We start from the raw sequence: 7,609 nt of genomic DNA, 5'->3' as shown, positions 1-7,609 counted from the left end.
TTTTGATGCATGCCAGTAACATCAGGGTGAGATGGTATCCAATTGTGGTTTTGATTTGCATTTCTCTAATGGCGAGTGATCGCAAGCATTTCCTCATGTGTCTGTTAGTCACCTGAATGTCTTCTTTGGTGAAGTGTCTGTTCATATCCTTTGACCATTTAATTGGATTATTTGTCTTTTTTCTTGTAGAGGTACTGGATTTTCCTGTAGATTTTAGAGATTAGATCTTTGTCAGGTTTGTCATAGCCCAAAACTTTTTCCCAGTCTGTAGATTCTCTTTTTACTCTTTTGGTGAATTCTTTTGATGAGCTTAAGTGTTTAATTTTTAGAAGATCCCAGTTATCTAGCTTATCTTACAGAGTTTGTGTGTTGTTAGTTATGGTTTGTATCCTGTTAATGCCATGTATTCGGGCCTCTAGCATTGATTCCATTTTTTCTTCTATGATCTTTATAGTTTTTGGCTTTATATTTAGGTCTTTGATCCATTTTGAATTAGTTTTTGTGTATGGTGTGAGGTATGGGTCCTGTTTCATTTTTTTACTGATGGACATCCAGTTTTCCCAGCACCATTTGTTAAAGAGACTGTCTTTTCCCCATTTGATGGATTTTGGGCCCTTGTCGAAGATCAGGTGACTGTAGGTGGATGGATTTACATCTGGGTTCTCCATTCTGTTCCATTGGTCAATGTATCTGTCGTTGTTCCAGTACCAGGCTGTTTTGACTACTGTAGCTGTATAGTAGGTTCTGAAGTCAGGTAGTGTGAGTCCTCCTACTTTATTCTTCTTCTTCAATAGTGCTTTACTTATCCAGGGCCTCTTTCCTTTCAATATAAAGTTAATGATTAGTTTTTCCATCTCTTTAAAGAATGTTGTGGGTATTTGGACTGGGATTGTATTGTATTTGTAGATTGCTTTGGGTAGAATTGACATTTTCACAATGTTGAGTCTACCTACCTGTGAGCATGGTATGTTTTTCCATTTATGTAGGTCTCATTTGATTTCTTCTAGTAGTGTTTTGTGGTTCTCTTGTATAGGTCTTTTACATCCCTGGTTAGATTTATTCTGAAGTTTTTTTTTTTTTTTTTAGGGGCTATTATAAATAGTATCGTTTTCCTGATTTCCTTTTCGTTGCTCTCTTCGTTGGTGTATAGGAATCCAACTGATTTTTGTATGTTTATCTTATATCTTGCTACTCTGCTGAATCTTTCTATTAGTTCCAGTAGTTTTTTTGTGGATTCTTTAGGGTTTTCTATGTATACTATCACATCATCCGCAAATAGGGACAGTTTTACTTCTTCATCACCAATTTGAATGCCGTTTATTTATTTTTCTGGCCTTAGTGCTCTAGCTAGTACTTCCAGCACAATGTTAAGTAGGTGTGGTGATAAAGGGCATCCTTGTCTTGTTCCTATTCTCAAGAGGAATGTTTTCGGCTTCTCACCATTAAGAATGATGTTGGCTGTTGGTTTTATATACAGGCCCTTTATTATGTTGAGGAATTTCCCTTCTATACCTATTTTATTGAGAGTTTTTATCAGAAATGAGTATCCGACTTTGCTGAGTGCCTTTTCTGTGTTGATTGAGATGATCATGTGATTCTTTTATTTGTGTGGTGGATTACATTGATTGATTTTCTAATGCCGAACAATCCTTGCATGCCTGGTATGAATCCTACTTGGTCATAGTGTATTTTTTTTTGATATGTGCTAAATTCTATTGGCTAGAGTTTCGTTGAAAATTTCTTCATCTATATTCACTAGAGATATTGGTCTGTAATTTTCTTTTTTTGTGGTGTCTTTGCCTGGTTTTGGTTATACTGGCTTCATGGAATGAATTTGGAAGTATCCTTTCCTTTTCTACGTTCTGAAATAGTTTGAGTAGTACTGGTATAAGCTCTTCTCTGAATGTTTGGTAGAATTCTCCAGTGAAGCCAAGTTAGCTGTATTTCTTAATGGAAAAGAAGATGGTCAGAATTTCAAATACTCAATTTTTCAAATCAGCTGCCCACCATTTTACAACTTTCTAAAGGGGAATGGAATAAAATAACATGCCAGAAAAATACCAACTCTGTTGTATTAGTGATGACCGTAACATGAATTGACATTTACTTTGTCAGGGACTGTGTTAAGTGTTTTAGATACATGTCTTATTTAATCCTCATAACACCTTAAGTCTTATTCTCATTTTATAGATGAGGAAACTCAGGCTTGGAGAAGTTAAGTAACTGCCTGAGACCCTTCAGTCATGGTGGAGCTAGAAGTAGAAGTTGTGATTATCAATTGCTAGAGCGTTTACTGGTGGCACAGTGGTTAATAGCTCGGCCGCTAACCAAAAAATCGGCAGTTCGAATCCACCAGCAGTTCCTTGGAAACCCTATGGGGGCAGTTCTACTCTGTCCTATAGGGTCGCTATGAGTAGTAGTCGACTAGAAAGCAACAGGTACTGGTAAAGCATTTACTTAACTCCTGTACTGTCCTGCATTTTGAATTAAGCAAGCCCCAGGTGAAATGGGCTAGCAGGGTGTGCGCTGTGAGGCCTCTTCCTGCTTCTATAGTCATGTGTGAAACAGCTCTGTGAATTTTTCCATATCTTCAAAGCGTGTATATTTTTATTCACTTAATATTTTAAAAAACTGATTCATTTTTAAAAACCTACCCTCATCCTAAGAAATAATATTTACAAAATGATAAGGTTGCTATGCTAGTATATTTTCTAATTAATAATAAATTAAATAGACATTAAAGCATTGTTGTTAGTTGCCAGTGAATCTGCTCCTACTCATGGTGACCTTATGTATAACAGAATGAAACATTGCCCAGTCCTACATCATTCTCACAATAGTAGATATGTTTGAGCAGCCACTGTGTCAATCCATCTCTCAGTGCTGGGGAAATACTACATTAAGAGATGGACTAAAAGCAAGTTGAGTGACTGCTTTCCACTTCCTTTCATTTGCCTTGGCCCCCTGAATCTTATCACTGCAGTGTTTATTTGGTGTGCGTGTAAGTGTGAGTGTGTGCGTGTAAGTGTGAGTGTGCACGTGTGCAGTCATGTTGAGGGGTGGGAGATAGTGTGATGGGGTAAGGTGGGAGAAGAGAAAAGGACAAGAGATCATGTCTCCACTAAGGTTTACAAAAAGGATGGAAGAATCCAGCCAGTTGATGCCCGTGGACTTGCCTATAGACTTCACCAGGGACATTCTAAGGTGAAGGCAACCCAAGCTAGTCATTTAATGTCAACCGCATGAAAAGCATCCAAACATAGAGCTATTAGGAGAGGGAGTGCCTGCAACACAGAGAGATCCATATGTGTGTGGTGGTTCTATACTCTCCCCTTGGAGACTCTCATTGACCACTCTCCTGGCCCAATCCTATACCACTGACACTCCCTTAGAAAAAGGGCTGACACTAGAGCCTTGCCCTCAGGGTGCAGTGAGTTGAAGGATGCCTTGAACTTCCCAGAGGTTACTGAATGTCACCAGTAAATATTGATTTAAAATGTTATAATTAAAGACTTTTAAGCCTAAAAGCTTTTTCTAAAAGAATTTGAGATGCAACCAGGCTGAGACCCACATTCTAGAAGTATTTGCGATGCAACCAGGCTGAGACCCACATATATTTATAACTGTCCTATTAGCAAAACCAAGAGAAGAATTTTAATAAAGGTTAACTCAATATCAAATAGAAGGTTAAAAAAACAACAACAACCACAACATTAGTATGGAATTTTCCAAACATACACAACAGTAGGCAGAATGATAAGCCCCCATGTACCCCTCCTTCACTCCAAAAGTTATCAGTCTTTTTTTCATCTATTTCTCCTTCAATCTTTTTTTTTTTTAGGCAGGATTATAAAATTCTCCAATATGCACCTCTGACAACATTTTTGTTTTATATGTAACTGCCATGCCATTATCAGAATTAATAATAATTCATTTGTAGTATCTAATTCCTAGACTACATTCTGATTTTCCTGCTTGTTACAAGGAATCTTTTCATAGGTGGCTTGTTCAAAACAGGACACAAAGTTCACACATTGCACTTCATTATTATGATTCTTAAATCTCTTTTATTCTCTTTGTAAACCTGCCCCCATTTTTTCATGTCATTGATATATTTGTTAGACAAACCAGGTCATTTGTCTTATTGAAAGTTCCACATTCTGATTGCTTCCTTGGGGTGTTTTTAAAACTTGATCCTCTGTCCCCTGAATTTCTTGTTAAATCTAGAGGCTTGATTAGATTTAGATTCAGTTTCTTAGGCAAGAAGTCCTCAGAGTGTTTCTAGGTACTTTGGATTTTGTCATCTCTTGAAGCACATGATGTCTAATTGTCAGATCTTTCTTTTTTTTTCTGCTATCATAGTTGCTCTATCTCTTTGGGAAGATTCAAAATTATACTACCTTATTATCTTTCCCCAACTTAAGTCTGAAAAAAGTCTGGATTTATATAGATGAAATGTACAAATATACAAATTATCATGAACACTTAAGAGGGATTTCAAACAAACAAACCCTTTGCTGTAGAGTTGATTCCAACTCATAGTGATCCTTTAGGACACAGTAGAACTGCCCCATAGAGTTTCCAAGGCTGTAATATTTACAGAAGCAGACTGCCACATCTTTCTCCTGCAGAGACACTGGGTGGATTTGAACCACTGACCTTAACCACTGTGCCACTAGGGCTCCTCTTAAGGGGGATTATTGTACTCAAAATTACAAAAAGCACGTTACAAGTGACTATCTTTAGAAGCTACACTGTTACAAGTCAGGATGAAAATCTTATGTTGTTAGGTGCCGTCCAGTCGGTTCTGATTCATAGCAACCGTATGTACAACAGAACAACACTGCCCGGTCCTGCGTGGTCCTCACAATCATTGCTATGCTTGAACCCATTGTTGCAGTCACTGAACTGCATATTGTCTTCCTTCCCGTGAGACAGAGAAACAGGCCAGTGGGCAGTAGCAAGCCCTCTGCTGTCACTGCTCATCATTACTCAGGCTAGTGGGGTGATCATAGCTGCTGAACTGAGCCCCTCAGGATGAAAATAGCTGATACTTAATGAGTCATTTTCTAATTATTCAGCTTATAGATTTCCATTTCCATTTGCTTCTGGCATTTTCCCTCTTCCTAAGGGAGTTTTGGGTAGTATTTTAATATTTTTTTTAAACATCTCCAGGAACTACTGTATGCTGATACCTGATGATAAATTGTACATGTGGAAAGACACATAAGAGACTATGACTCAGGATCCATGCTGTGTTACTGACTGAGATAAACCATGCACAGTCTGCACCACAGTTAAAGATTTTCAGGTGCAATGCAGAGCAGAAAGTACCTAGAATTCTGCTGTCTACCTAGCATGCTATCTATGCTTGGTAAAGAAATAGAAACATAAATCATGAAGGTCAATGTGCCTTCTAAAGAAAGAGACAATGTGTCATCATGCTCCTCAGATGCTTGATGTGTTCTGCTATGGGTCTAACCCAAGCGTCCTCAGCCATGACTACACACTGGAATCACTGATACCCAGACTGCACCCTAGAACAGAATCTAGGTCTCTCAGAGTGGTAGTTTTGAAAAGCTCTTTGGGTAATTCTAACGTGCACTCAAGAACTGAAAATCTCCAATGTAGTCAGCAAATAAGAGGTATCAATTATAGGTCTTATTGTGTGCTGATAACTGTGCTAAAAAGCTTAAGATGTTATTTGCTCAGTGTCTTGTCACAAAGCAGAGTTTCACACCTGCTCTGTTCTCTAAACCAGGGGCTTTTGAACTCTTGACCATGAACCAAAGTAAGACATGGAATTTACACTGTAACTCAGAACACATAAGATAATGAAAACAAGTTTAACAAACGATACTTAACTTTATTAAGTATGATGTATTCTGATATTTTCTGTTTTACTTGAAAAACAGAAAATTAAAAAAAATTTTAAAATGTTGATTAAAAAAAATTGATCAAACCCACTAAATTAATTAATGACCTGCAATTTTAAATATTCTTCTAACCCATATCAGTACAGATTTCCTTTCTGTTTCAATACATACCAAGATCTTTTTCCCATGAATGCCTTCTCATTTTGTTTATTTTCTCACCTAGAAAGTCCCTTCCATCTTACTCTTCCTTTTTTTTAAAGGCCATCAAGCTGCGAAGCTTTTCTAAGATTACTTCAGGCCACAGTGCCTTTTTCCAATCCCTGTAGTTAACACTTTGTCTGGAAGACTAAAGCAGACTAGGAAGAAGACCTGGAAGTCTACTTCTGAAAAGAATTAGCCAGTGAAAACCTTATGAATACCAGCGGAACACTGTCTGATATAGTGCTGGAAGATGGGCCCCAGGTTGGAAGGCACTCAAAAGACGACTGCGGAAGGGCTGCCTCTTCATAGTAGAGCTACTTTAATGATGTGGATGCAGTCAAGCTTTCAGGACTTTCATTTGCTGTTGTGGCATGTTGAAAAATGAGAAGAAACAGCTGCAAACATCCATTAATAATCGGAATGTGGAATGTATGAAGTATGAATCTAGGAAAATTTGAAATCATGAAAAATGAAATGGAATGAATAAACATCAATATCCTAGACATTAGTGAGCTAAAACAGACTGGTATTGGCCATTTTGAATCAGACAATCATGTGGTCTTCTATGCTGGGAATGACAACTTGAAGAGGAATGGCGTTGCATTCATCATCAAAATGAACATTCCAAGATCTATCCTGAAGTACAACGCTATCAGTAATAGAATAATATCCATACGCCTACAAGGAAGAACAGTTAATATGACTACTATTCAAATTTACACACCAATCACTAAGGCCAAAGATGAAGAAATTGAAGATTTTTACCAGCTTCTGCAGCCTGAAATTGGTCGAACATGCAATCAGGATGCATTGATAATTACTGGTGATTGGAATTCGAAAGTTAGAAACAAAGAATAAGGATGGGTAGTTGGAAAATATGGCCTTGGTGATAGAAATGATCCCAGAGATCACATGATAGAATTTTGCAAGACCAACGACTTCTTCATTGCAAATACTTTTTTCACCAACATAAACGGCGATTATACACATGGACCTCGCCAGATGGAATGCACAGGAATCAAATCGACTACATCTGTGGAAAGAGATGATGGAAAAGCTCAATGTCATCAGTCAGAACAAGGCCAGGTGCCGACTGCGGAACAGACCATCAATTGCTCATGTGCAAGTTCAAGTTGAAACTGAAGAAAAGTAGAACAAGTCCACAAGAGCCCAAGTAGGACCTTGAGTATATCTCACCCAAATTTAGAGACCATCTCAAGACTAGATTTGATGCAATGAACACTAATGACCGAAGACCAGACCAGTTGTGGAATGACATCAAGGACATCATACGTGAAGAAAGCAAGAGGTCATTAAAAAGACAAGAAAGAAAGAAAAGACCAAAATGGCTGTTAGAAGAGACTCTGAAACTTGCTCTTGAACATCAAGTAGCTAAAGCAAAAGGAAGAAATGATGAAGTAAAAGAACTGAAGATTTCAAAGGGTGGCTTGAGAAGACAAAGTAAAGTATGATAATGACATGTGCAAAGAGCTGGAGATAGAAAACCAAAAGGAAAGAACATGCTTGGCATT

The sequence above is a fragment of the Trichechus manatus genome, unplaced genomic scaffold (genome assembly GCF_000243295.1).
Source record: "Trichechus manatus latirostris isolate Lorelei unplaced genomic scaffold, TriManLat1.0 scaffold00017, whole genome shotgun sequence".
Taxonomy (NCBI): domain Eukaryota; kingdom Metazoa; phylum Chordata; class Mammalia; order Sirenia; family Trichechidae; genus Trichechus; species Trichechus manatus.
This window is presented reverse-complemented; position numbering follows the sequence as displayed.